The sequence below is a fragment of the Pongo pygmaeus genome, chromosome 13, assembly GCF_028885625.2.
Source record: "Pongo pygmaeus isolate AG05252 chromosome 13, NHGRI_mPonPyg2-v2.0_pri, whole genome shotgun sequence".
Lineage (NCBI taxonomy): Eukaryota > Metazoa > Chordata > Mammalia > Primates > Hominidae > Pongo > Pongo pygmaeus.
The window spans coordinates 90746320-90760397 of NC_072386.2; the positions used below are offsets into that span (position 1 = coordinate 90746320).

General features: G+C 39.7%; 1 long non-coding RNA gene across 1 annotated transcript in view; it reads left to right on the forward strand.

The window, feature by feature from the left end:
• The window catches only part of LOC134737919 (uncharacterized), a 35595-nt gene extending 21845 nt beyond the window's left edge, over window positions 1-13750 (forward strand). Inside the window, exon 3 of the long non-coding RNA XR_010123348.1 lies at window positions 11979-13750. This is a non-coding gene — a long non-coding RNA (uncharacterized LOC134737919). The remainder of the gene's footprint in view (window positions 1-11978) is intronic.
• The last annotated feature ends 328 nt before the right edge of the window (window positions 13751-14078 follow it).

Genomic DNA, 14078 nt, shown 5'->3' on the forward strand with positions numbered 1-14078 from the left:
TACCATAAAGAGATGATTAAAAGTCTGGTTAACAGGCTGGGCATGGTGGCTCATGCCTGTAATCCCAGAACTTTGGGAGGACAAGGTGGGTGGATCACTTGAGGTCAGGAGTTTGAGACCAGCCTGGCCAACATGGTGAAACCCTGTCTCTACTAAAAATACAAAAATTAGCCAGGTGTGGTGGTGCTCGCCTGTAATCCCAGCTACTCAGGAGGCTGAGACATGAGGATTGCTTGAACCCAGGAGATGGAGGTTGCAATGAGCTGAGATTACACCACTGCACTCCAGCCTGGGCAACAGAGTGAGACTCTGTCTCAAAAAATAAATAAATAAATAAATAAATAAATAAATGTCTGGTTAACGAAATGTAAAAGAAAATAATATTTAACACCTTCATGTCAAGCATTGGTTGTTGTTTTTTAAATATTATATTATTAAACAGTTTGAGTCACAAGAATTTGCAAAAATAGTACAGCAATTTCCCTTGTACTCTTCATCCAGCTTTTCCTAATATGTTACAAAACCGTAGTGATGCAGGATTTTTTGCTCCTTAGTTCAGCTAAATCAGGTTTCTTGTCTCATGACCAGGAAAAATTAGGCATGCAGACACATTGAAGGGTGAGGAGGGTGGAATTTTTTAAGTGAAAAGAAAGCTGTCAGCAAAAAGAGAAGGTCGCGCCAGCAGGCTCCAACCTCATAGATTGAATACCAGGCTGCCACACATGAGCTGAAGAAGACAGGCTGCTCCCCTGCGTAAGGTGTGAACTCCTGGTGGCTCCACCCCAATCCTCCAGTCCATTGCGGGCATGCCCTGACAAGACCTTGTGCAGGTTCCCTTATCTGCACAAAAATATCTAGTGTAAACATTTGTGAAGCAGGTCAGAGATTCTCCAGAGACCCTTTTTTATCTGCCTAGGCATTTGTCTGCCTCTTGCCTCTATCGATAGTATATTGTCAAAACCAGAAAATTGCAGTTGGTACAATACTATTAACTCAGGTACAGATCTTATTTGGATTTCACCAGTTTTTTACAACAAGAATTTATTTTTATTTTTATTTTATTTATTTATTTATTTTTGAGATGGAGTCTCACTCTGTCTCACACAGGCTGGAGTGCAGTGGTACAATCTCGGCTAAGTGCAGCCTCTGCCTCCTAAGTTCAAGCAATTCTCATGTCTCAGCCTCCTGAATAGCTGAGACTACAGGCATGTGCCACCACAGCCAAGTAATTTTGTATTTTTAGTAGAGATGGGGTTTCGTCATGTTGGCCAGGCTGGTCTTAAACTCCTGACCTTAGGTGATCCACCCACCTCGGCTTTCCAAAGTGCTGGGATTACAGGCATGAGCCACTGCACCCAGCTCAAGAATTGATATTTAAATGCATATTTTATCATTTCCCAGAACTTGAGACAATAGTAAATCCATAAGTCCCATTACAAAACTCTGTAGAAGACTCATCTTAAGTAGTAAACTTCCCAGTTATCTCTTCTGAAAAGCTAAAAAGCAAATAGACCACTCAAGTAAGGAAGCACATCCTTTTACAGCTCTTTTTGTAAAAGTCATGTAATCATCAGAGGTTAAATTGCTACCTTCCAGATCCTACACAGACTTTATTAGGATTTAGATAGGCATCCTTGAACCCACAACAAAAGTAAGAAGCTGCAAACTACCAGGTTGATATTCTTATCAGAAGGATGACACTCAAAAGGTTTAACAGCTAGTGTGGCCCAGCAACAATCAGCACTGAGGCCAGCTTTCAGCTACCAAAATAGCTGTCCTAGTGCCTCCCAGCTGAATTTCAGTCCTAAGGAAAGTAAGGCACAGAGACATACATATTTATTAATCTGTAAAGTTAGATTCTGATCCAGATCTCAAAACTCCTAAATTTTCCAGCAAAGAAATAGGATAACTGATATGGTTTAGCTCTGTGTCCCCACCCAAATCTCATCTTGAATTGTAATCCCCATGTGTCGAGGGAGGGAAGTGATTGGATCATGGTGGGGGTGTTTTCCCCCTTGCCGTTTTCACGATAGTGACTAAGTTCTCATGAGATCTGATGATTTAATAAGTGTTTGACAGTTCCTCCTTCACACACTCACATTCCCTCCTGCCACCTTGTGAAGAAGGTGCCTGCTTTCCCTTCCACCGTGATTGTAAGTTTCCTGAGTCCTCCCCAGCCACGTGGAACTATGAGTCAATGGAACTTCCTTTGTTTATAAATTACTGAGTGTCAAGTAGTATCTTTATAGCAGTGTGAAAAGGAACTAATACAATAACCTTCCTTATTATACTCAACTAAAGAAAACTTTTAAATTACAAAATGACAATTGCGTGCCTGGAGCATTATTTCTAAAATGCTATTCCTCAGAGCAGTATTTTGCTATTAGCATATTACAGTTATAGTCTGAAATTTACATTTTAAAAACATTACTTCAAAATTTTTAGAAAAATAAGTCACACACACACACACACACACACACACACACACTATAATAACCATTAGTTCCTGAAAACAATAGATGAATAAACATGAGACCTACCAAGTAGCTCAATAGTTCTTTATGGTTTTGAAATTCTACAGATTAATTTTTTATTTTCTCATATGTGAGCAATTGCTTTGTGTTATTTCTCTGTACTCTATAAAATAAAATATCAAACCTTAAATTTTCTCAGTGTATAGTAGATACATTCCTAATTCACTTGTTACCATTTACAGTTCACATAAAACATGGAACACAAACACATTAAACATGTGAGAATGGTAAGGATTTAGGGAAACAGGAACTCTCATTGGTAGAGGAAGTCAACTGGCACTTTTCAGGAAGAAACATTTTAATATTTAGTAAGAAGCTACAAAACTGTTTATCCTTTGGACTTCCACTGCTAGGATTCTATTCTAATTGAATAACCAAATATCTAAATAAAGATTTATGTATAAGAAATATATAAGAATGTTGATCCCATCAATGTTTACAGAGTGAAAAATCAGAAACATTATATATCTCCAGCAGTTAGGGAATGGATATATAAAATATGGTACATACTTAAGAATGAAAACACTACAACTTTTTTTTTTGAGACCATCTCACTCTGTTCTCCAGGCTGGAGTACAGTGGTATGATCATGGCTCACTGCAGCCTTGACCTCTCAGGCTCAAGTGATCCTCCTACTTCAGCCTCCCAAGTAGTTGGTACTTTACAGGTACATGCCACCACACTCCACTAATTTTATTTTTTATTTTTTGTAGAGACAGGTCTCACTCTATTGCCCAGCCTGGTCTTGAACTTCTGGACTCAAGCAATCCTCCCACCTGGGCCTTCCAAAGGCATGCAATTACAAGTGTGAGCCACCGCGCCTGGCCTACAACTTTTAAACACAGTATTTTAAAAGTATATTTAAAGATATGGGGAAATCTTCAGTGGAAAAAGTTAATAAGGGCAATTTGCTTTTTGTAGAAATATTCCAGCTAATACATGAAGAGGGAATGATAGAATTAAAACATCACCACTTTGCAACCCTTAGTAAACCAAATGGATCTGGGCAATGACCATCAATAGCTTCTTAAATCACAAAGAGTCAAGCAGACATTATGAACCTTCTTATTAAAGTACACAATATACTTTTTAAAAAGTCTTGCCCCCCCCCACCAAAAAATAAAAATCAAAACTGAATCTAATCAAGCCGAGATCTAACTACCAATTTATGGAAATTAAGGGCAGGGGAGCATATTAAACTACACTGTGGCAAAGCAGTCAGTAAAATCTGGATGTAGGAAACTCAACAAGACAACCTGATTTCTGTTAAAAAGTCATTTTGAAGGAATAAAAAGAGATTGAGTAGGAAGCAACAGATGAAGAGAATCTTAAGTGATATATCAGTGAATTATTAATATAATGTATGGACTTTCTAAGAATCCTGATTCAAACAAAGAAACTGTAAATATGTATATTTATACAGAAAAAATTACTCATGACACTTTTTTGTTTTTTTGAGACAGAGTCTCGCTTTGTCGTCCAGGCTGGAGTGCAGTGGCGCGAACTCAGCTCACTGCAAGCTCCGTCTCCAGGGTTCAAGCGATTCTGCCTCAGCCTCCCAAGTAGCTGGGACTACAAGCATGTGCCATCACTCCCGTCCAAATTGTTGTATTTTTAGTAGAGACGGGGTTTCACCCTGTTAGCCAGGATGGTCTTGATCTCCTGACGTCGTGATCTGCCCGCCTTGGCCTCCCAAAGTGCTGGGATTACAGGCGTGAGCCACCGCATCTAGCCCATGACACTTATTAAAGATGATAAGGCAGACTTTATTCAGGGGTGACCATGGAGATAGGTATAGGGTCCACTGCAGCAAGGTCTTGCATTGGAGGAGAGAGATTACACTTGACTCTGACTGCAGCAAGGACAAGTGGAGATTTATAACCAAAGATCAGGATGGGGTCAGTGGATGGAAAATTACTAAGAAGAAACAGCAAGGATAAGAAGTTTCTGGCTAAACAGACTTTACAGGATTATTGCTGAAGGCAGACCAGGGTGGTAATATATCAAGAGTGGTCACATACCAAGGGTGAGGAATTTTCACTGAACTGACTTTGTAGGATTCTTGCTCCAACTGGCTTCTACACAGACAGGGAAGCCCAAGTTTAGGCCTAGTCAGAAAAGACTCAGGAGGCTGACTGAAGTTTTAGTCAAAGAGAGAGTCTTTGTCTATATGTAAACCTAGGAAATATGAACACTGGATATTTGATAATATTAAGAAATCATGGATAATGATAAAGATAATTATTTTTTAAAAAAGAGTTTCTATCTTTTAGACTTACATACTGAAATATTTGTGGATGAAATAATAATATGAAGTGATGGTTTGAAATGTGCTTCAAATATCCCTGAGCGGAAGGGGACTGGGAGGGGTTTTTAGTCATTTCAGGCTGCTATAACAAAGTTCCATAGACTGGGTGACTCAAACAACAAACATTTAGTTTCACACAGCTCTGGAGGATGGGAAGTGAAAGATCAAGGTGCCAGAAGATTTCGTGTGTTGTGAGGGCCCTCTTCCAGTTTATGGACAGGCTTCTTCTTGCTGTATCCTCACATGGCACACACACACACACACACACACACACAGAGACAGAGGCAGAGAGAGAGAGAGAACTCTAGTCTCCTCCTCTTCTTAAAAGGACATGATCCTCTTCTTAAAAGGACATTGATCTCATCATGAAGGCCTCACCATCAAGACCTCAGCTAAACCCAGTCACCTCCCAAAGGCCCCACCTCCTAATACTATCACATTGGGGGTTAGAGCTTCCACATGTGAATCTGGGGGAGACACAAACATTCAGTCCTTAACAGTGGATGCTATAAAGACACATGCACACGTATGTTTATTGCGGCATTATTCACAATAGCAAAGACTTGGAACCAACCCAAATGTCCAACAATGATAGACTGGATTAAGAAAATGTGGCACATCTACACCATGGAATACTATGCAGCCATAAGAAATGATGAGTTCATGTCCTTTGTAGGGACATGGATGAAATTGGAAATCATCATTCTCAGTAAACTATCGCAAGAACAAAAAACCAAACACCGCATATTCTCACTCATAGGTGGGAATTGAACAATGAGAACACATGGACACAGGAAGGGGAACATCACACTTCAGGGACTGTTGTGGGTTGGGGGGAGGGGGGAGGGATAACATTGGGAGATATACCTAATGCTAGATGACGAGTTGGTGGGTGCAGTGCACCAGCATGGCACATGTATACATATGTAACTAACTGCACATTGGGCACATGTACCATAAAACCTAAAGTATAATAATAATAATAATAATAATTACAATAAAAGAAAAAAAAAAAAAAAAAAAAAAAAAAAAAAAAAAAAAAAAAAAAAAAAAACAGTGGAGTAGAGATAAAACACGTTTATCCACAAGCTAATAATTGTCAAAGCTGGAGGATAGGAATGTGGGGGTTCATTCTCTATTTTTGTGTGTAGAATTTTCCATAATATAATTTTTTTAATACAAGTAGACTCACAAGAGACTAAGGACATTTCCTGGGGCATGTAGATATAGATATAGGTATACATTTTTTTTTTTTTTGAGAAGGAGTCTCGCTCTGTCACCCAGGCTGGAGTGCAGTGACACGATCTCAGCTCACTGCAACCTCCGCCTCTGGAGTTCAAGCGATTCTCCCACCTCAGCCTCCCAAGTAGCTAGGATTACAGGTGCTCACCATCATGCCTGGCTTATTTTTTTGTATTTTTAATAGAGACTAGGTTTCACCATGTTGGCCAAGCTGGTCTTGAACTCGTGACCTCAGGTGATTCACCTGGGCCATATTTTTTATGCCTTGTAATGAATTAACAAATAACTATATGTAATTCTTATGCTATTGTAAATACTGATATCAACAAATTCCCATATCAAGGGAATTTGTTGATATCAGTATTTACAATAGCATAAGAATTACAGTTATTGGCTGGGCGCGGTGGCTCACACCTGTAATCCCAGGACTTTGGGAAGCCGGGGCAGGCAGATCACCTGACATCAGGAGTTTGAGACCAGCCTGACCAACAAGGAGAAACCTCGTCTCTACTAAAAATACAAAATTAGCCAGGTGTGGTGGCACATGCCTGTAATCCCAGCTACTTGGGAGGCTGAGGCAGGAGAATTGCTTGAACCTGGGAGGCAGATGTTGTGGTGAGCCAAGATTGCGCCACTCTAGCCTGGGCAACGAGAGCAAAAAACTCCATCTCAAAAAAAAAAACAGTTTAGTAAAGATATAGTATATAGTAAATTATATAGTATATAATTTAGTATATGTATTACTATATAGTATATAATAAATTATATAGTGTATAATTTAGTATATATTTACCATATATATACACATAAACATACTTATACACACATTCGCACACTCACAAGTACATGCACATTTATATCAGTTGTGGTCTGAAGCCAGAAAAAAAAATTTCAAACTTATTTTTTTCTCTTTCTATACCCCTTGCTCTTTTGTATGAAATATGATTACAAGGGCTAATAGTTACAAAATAAGTAAGCTAACTTTTCTGTAGTAAATAGTTCACAGATACTTCCTTTATATAGTAGCTATTTTCTTTTTAGCAGTGCTATGGTTTGAATGTCCCCTCCAAAACTCATATCGACACTTAATCCCCAATGTGGCATTATTGAGAGGTGGACCCTTTAAGAGGTGACTGGATCATGAAGGCTCTACCCTCACTAATGGATGAATTCATTCATAGATAAATGAATTTGAAACTGCCTTTGCAAAAATTATAACAGTGAGAAAATTATGATAGTAAAAGAGATCTGATCTAACCAACCCCCATCTTCTCTTTAGCTTCCAAACTGCCCTCAATCATTCCTGGGCTTGGGCCAAGCTAACTTTGGAAGACAGTGTATAGTTCCAGTGATAATAGCCGTTCCCCAAAACCAAACTGCCTTTGTAAAACTAATGAAAGACCACCAGGTTAGGATGAGAGGAGCCTGAATTCTGCTAAGTTATAGATGTAAACAATTACCAGCCATTATTCTGGAGGTCACGAGATTTGCAACTTCCCCAATTACTCCTGCAGATAACATCACTATTGTAGAACCTAAGACTGCCCTTTGGAGATATATCTTTTCAGGTTTTTGCATTTCTGATCAATGGCTCCACCCAGACTCAACAATGGTCCTGTGGCCTCACCCAGAAGAAGATTCCACATACACAAGGACCATTTTCCACAACCCAGTGATTGCATCCTCAACCAGTCAGCAGTACCCATTCCCTGGCCCACCAAACTATCCTTGAAAAACCCTGGCCTCTGAATTTTTGGGGAGGCTGATTGGAGTGATAATAAACTCTGGTCCCCATTCAGCCAGCTCTGTGTCAATTAAACTTTTTCTCTGTTGCAATTCACCTGTCTTCATAAATCAGCTCTTTCTGGGCAGTGGGAAAAATGAACCCATTGGGTAGATAGATTAATACACTTTATAAGAAGAAGAAGAGAGACCTGGGCTAGCATGTTAACACACTCAGCCCCTTCCCCATATAATACCTTGCTTTGCCTCAGGACTCTTCAGAGAGTCTCCACCAGCAAGAAGGCTTTCACCAGATGTTTCCCTTCCTGCTTGGACTTCCCAGCCTCCAGACCAGTAAGAAATACATTTCATTTCTTATAGATTACTCACTTTCAGGTATTTTGTTATAAGTAATAGAAAATGGACTAAGGCAAGCAGTAAACCAGATGTTTGAAGTTGAGAGAAGACCTAAGAGTACTGTTACCCTACCCTATGCAAGAGCTGTTCTTCAATTATCCTTTCTCCTTTGGAATCATCCATGATCCAGGTTGGAAATATACACCTAAGCATCCAAAGCTCTGAAAAATAACCAGGAAATTTAGGAAGAGCAAAGGGCACAAGTGCCAAATTAATAAAATTATCTATTTAGGGCAGTTATTTTCATTTGTACAGTAGAGTGAAGTAAATAGATTATGTAATAGATATACTATAGTTACAATATATATTATAACTATCTCTGTAAGTAAAAGCTCTACCTGAAGAGGTAATGTATAATGAATGAAAGTGTCTCAAACACTCAGAGGTGTTTGAACCAGAGCAACTCCATCTTAATTAGGAGCAGGGTAAAATGAGGCTAAAACCTACTGGGCTCCATTCCTAGATGGTTAAGGCATTCTAAGTCACAGGATGAGATAGGAGGTCAGCACAAAATACAGGTCATAAAGACCTTGCTGATAAAACAGTTGCAGTAAAGAAGCCAGCCCAAACCCACCAAAACCAAGACGGTGATGAGAGTGACCTCTGGTCGTCCTCACTGCTACACTCCCACCAGTGCCATGACAGTTTACAAATGGCATGGCAATGTCAGGAAGTTATCCTACATGGTCTAAAAAGGGGAGGCATGAATAACTGACCCCTTGTTTAGCATATCATCAAGAAAAAAAACTATCAAAATTGGCAATCAGCAGCTCTCGGGGCTGCTCTGTCTCTGGAGTAGCCATTCTTTTATTCCTTTACTTTCTTAATAAACTTGCTTTCACTTTACTGTATGGACTTGCCATGAATTCTTTCTTGCATGAAATCCAAGAACCCTCTGGTGGGGTCTGGATTGGTACCCCTTTCCTGTAACAAAAGCAGTACTGAAGGAAGGCTACCAGATAAAATTCCCTGCATCACAATTTGAAAGTTGTGTGATCTTGGGCAAATTATTTCATATTTCTGTGCTTTCATTTTCTCATCTATAAAATTTTGGTGACACTAATGCCTATTTATTGAGTCCTGGTGAGGATGACATGGGAGAGAAAAAGAGAGAGAATTATTAGGCACAGCCTCTGTCATATAATATGACACCAAATTGTAGCGAGGAGGAAGAGTAACAGGAACTCTGATAGTCTTATATTTTGCTTACATTTTATAGTTATGACTATAAAATGGTATGTACACTTTTGAAAGCTGTTCTTCAGTTTCTAATCAAGTTCAACTTACACTTACCTTATGATCCAGCAATCCACTACTAGGCATTTACCCAAGATAAATAAAAAATTAAATTTACAAGTTCTGTTCAGAAGTATTCATAGCATCTTTGTTCATAACCAGAAACAACCCAAATGTTCATCAACAGGAAAACTAATCAACAAATCGTGGTATGTTCACGCAATGGAATACTACTCAGCAATATAAAAGAATGAACAACTGAAACACACAACAATGTGGAAAAATATCACAGACATGATTTTGATCAAAAGAAGCCAGATACTAAAGAATACATACTGTATGTTCCCATTTATATGAATTTAACAAATAGGCAAAATTAATTTTTTTTTTTTTTGAGACAGAATCTCACACTGTTGCCTGGGCTGGAGTGCAGTGGTGTGATCTCAGCTCACTGCTACCTCTGCCTCCCGGGTTCAAGTGATTCTCCTGCCTCAGCCTCCCGAGTAGCTGGGACTACAGGCATGCATCACCACGCCCGGCTAATTTTTTGTATTTATAATAGAGACGGGGTTTCACTGTGTTGGCCAGGCTGGTCTCAAACTCCTGACCTCAGGTGATCCACCCGCCTCGGCCTCCCAAAGTGCTGGGATTACAGGCATGAGCCACCGCACCCGGCCCATCTCATTTATGTTTAAATTTACTTATTTAGTGTTTATTGATCATTTAGTTTATGCCAACAGTTTTTACATATACTTTGCTACCTGTACTTTCATATATTCTTATAATGATTCTGTGATTTAGACATTATTATTATACAGCAATATATGATACATGGCTAAGAGAGGTTAAGTAACTTAATCGAGGCCACACAACTAGTAAGTGATATTGCTGGGTTTGGGGTCTTTTTACTTACAATGCTATCTTGTCTTTCTTACTGCAGACTGAGTTTGCAAATCAATCTCATAACTAGAACAAATCATGTTAATTGGAGTTTATTATTATTATGTACTTAAGCAAACTTTTTAACATAGTTTCAGACTTGTGACCTGCACAACTGTGAGAGAATAGATGGGTATTGCTTTAAGCTACTATGTTTGTGATATCTTGTTACACCATCAATAGGGAAATAATACAGATATCTTGCTCTTTTCCAAACCAGGCACCAGCCACTGCCAAAGCATTTTCCACGAAGGATGCTATGGGCACCCCAAAATATGTAATACTATACGATGCCCACATTAGATGTTAAATAAGCTTTTCAAAAATAAAATTACTGTTTTACTGAGGGATATGTTGGTGACTAGGAGTAGAAAGCCATTCAAGCAACTGAAGCTACAGGGAGTTTGTTTTGAGGATAAAGAGGGAAATCTCATGGACCACCAAGCACAGATAATGAGCTTAGCCACTACATGAAAGAAAAGGGATCAGATAGCATTTACAGAAAAGGTTTCCCACACAGCTTCAAGCAGGAGCCGAATGAGAATAAATATAAAAATAGATAATACCAACAAACTAGTTTAAATGCTCCATTTCCCCTGACACACTGCACATTCATGGGTTATTTGATAACGTCTTCTAAACTTCTGGTTATGTAAAAGCTATGCCATTTAGGATTTTAAAGAAATATCTAGGGTGGCCACACTTGGGGGAAACAGGGAGGAGGGGTACAGAATAGTATTTTTTTTTTTTTTTTTGAGATGAAGTCTCGCTCTGTCTCCCGTCTGGAGTGTAGTGGTGTGATCTTAGCTCACAGCAACCTCTGCCTCTTGGGTTCAAGTGATTCTGCTACCTCAGCCTCCCGAGTAGCTGGGATTACAGGTGCGTGCCACCACATGCAGCTAATTTTTAATTTTTAGTAAAGACGGGGTTTTGCCATGTTGGCCAGGCTGGTCTCAAACTCCTAACCTCAGGTGATCCACCCACCTCTGCTTCCCAAATTGCTGGGATTACAGGTGTGAGCCACTGTGCCCAGTCCAGAGTAGTACTCTGAATGAAAGGAAAATTCACAGGTCTTCATGATGGCTTGGGTATAGGGGTGAGAGACAATGAGGAATTACATATGATTCCCAGAATTCCAGCTCCTCTATAAGCTTCAAGTAGACAAATGCAGAATCTTTCTTTTTGTTTCCATTGTATCTACAGTGTTCAGCACACAGTAGATGCTCAATAATTGTTTGTTGTTCAATTATAGAAACCACTGAATTTTGTTCTTTTTTCAACAGGGAAATGACATGATCAGATTGGGGAATCAGGTAGCTAGCTTGTCAGCAGTGTGGAGGATGAACAAGGCCCAGAGAGGATGGCAGAGACTGAGAGCTGTCTATCCAAATCCAGCCTCCTTTCCTTCCTGAGCATATAGCTAGCTGACATTTCCCAGCATCCTCTTAAGTTAGGTGTGGCCATGTGAGCATGTTCTAGCCAACGGAATGTAAGATGGAAGTGATGGAAGTGATGCACACCACTTCCACGCCAGCACTTAAGACCAGGCTGACCCTTTTCCTGCTTTCCCTTTCCACCAGCTGAATTCTGGCCATAGTGACCCTGCCTCAATCATGCAAATGAGACGAATGTCCTTGCAAATGGCAAAGGCCTAAGATGGAAGGAGTTTGGATCTGTGAATCACTACATGGAGAAAAACCACCTGCTGACCTAGAAACTTACTCTGGAATGAGATGAGAAATGAATTTATTGTTCTTTAAGATGCTGAATTTTGGAGGTTTATTTTTTCTATCAACGTAGCCACCATTATTAACATGGGGTGGGAGTCAGAGAGTGACACTAGAAAGAGGACTATTTTAATAAACCAGGTAAGAGATGATGAATACTGGCCAGGCACAGTGGCTCACGCCTGTAATCCCAGCACTTTGGAAGGCCGAAGTGGGTGGATCACCTGAGGTCAGGAGTTTGAGACCAGCCTGACCAATATGGTGAAATCCGTCTCTACTAAAAATATAAAAGATTAGTCGGGCATGGTTGCGTGTGCCTGTAATCCCAGCTACTTGGGAGGCTGAGGCAGGAGAATCACTTGAACCCAGGAGGCAGAGGTTGCAGTGAGCCAAGATCGCGCGATTGCATTCCAGCCTGGGCGACAGAGTGAGACTCCGTCTCAAAAAAAAAGAAAGATGATGAATACCTGTGATGGGATTGGTGGGGGTAGGTGAAGAAAAGATATGAACAAATTTATAAAATACACTCAACATGACTGCTTTACCTTCAAATTTCTTAAAATCTTGACACTTCTGTAGCTTACTACATGATTTTCTGCAAGGAGACTTTATTCCCACCGGTTAACTAAAACTTCTCTTTCCAAATTTATTACAGGCCTAAAACCAGCAAATCCAATCTGGCCTTTTCTCGGTCTTTATAGTTTTCTCCTCTCTATAGCATATGACACTGTTGATCACCCCACCCACCCTATAGCTTTTTACATGCTGGTTTTAATACCTTCCACTCTTTCTGTGTTTTTTGTTTTGTTTTGTTTTTTTCCCCATCAGCTTATTCTTGTTCCATGCCCTTCTAAACATAGGTGCTCCTCAAGGTCCTGCCCTTAAATGCATTCTCCTTTTTTTATCTAGACACATTCACTGTCATGGCTTCAACTAGGCAGAGTGTGACTGACCAACAGTGTGGCTCATCCTTGTGGAGGAGAACAGATGCCAATTAATTTGACATGACCATATCCAACTCAGGAAGTGGGTGGGAGGTAGGAAGGCAAATCAGCATCTCTCTCTTCCTATTTCAGATATGAATAGGTTATTTCCTCTGATGGAAAAAAACATGCAGAACTTTCTGTAAGTGAAGGAGTGGACTGTGGAGAATAAGCAGGATTGTCCAATAAATGACCTGAGAACACTTTTTGTGTTGCCTGCCTATGAACAGTTGGTTCCCTGTTCCCCAGGTGAAAGGGGCTATGCCTGAACTCAGCTTCCCAAGAGACCTGGTGGTTGAGCTGCTAATATTTTCCTGAATCTGCATGAGCAGGTGGTGTCTAACCTCACACTTTCAAATGCTAAAGCCTGGATGGTTTACCTCCAGTAAACCTCCAGTAGGAAACAACCTACTTGACTCTAGACTCCTTTTACCCACTGCTGTCACTCACCAATCAGAACCTGTCAGCTCCTCAAAACTTTATTAGTGCCTATGAATTTTCTTTCAAAGTAATACATAACATTTCTCCTTTTTTAAAACCTCCAACCTTCCCTTTGTTCTTCAGACATACCCAAAACTACCACGCCAGTGTTTATGCCCTGAATTGCAATTCTTGTGTCCCAAATAAAACATGTTAAAATTAGTCTCTCTATTTTATTTGACTTTGACAATCTTATGCAATTTATTGAATACTGTGCTGAAAGTTTTCTGAGCACGTTTAAGGTAGGCTAGGTTAAGCTATAATGTTTGGTATGTTAGGTATATTAAACATATTTTCAACTTATGATGTTTTCAATTGACAATTAATTCATTGGGATGTAACCCCATCATAAGTCAAGGAGCATCTGTAGTTTGAAATAGTAAGATTACATTATGAAGAAAGGTTTAAATCCCTGATCTGCCTGCAATTTGTCTGAGGCTTGGTTGAGACAATTGCCTGTACCTATTACACCGTAGTTCACTTTCCCATC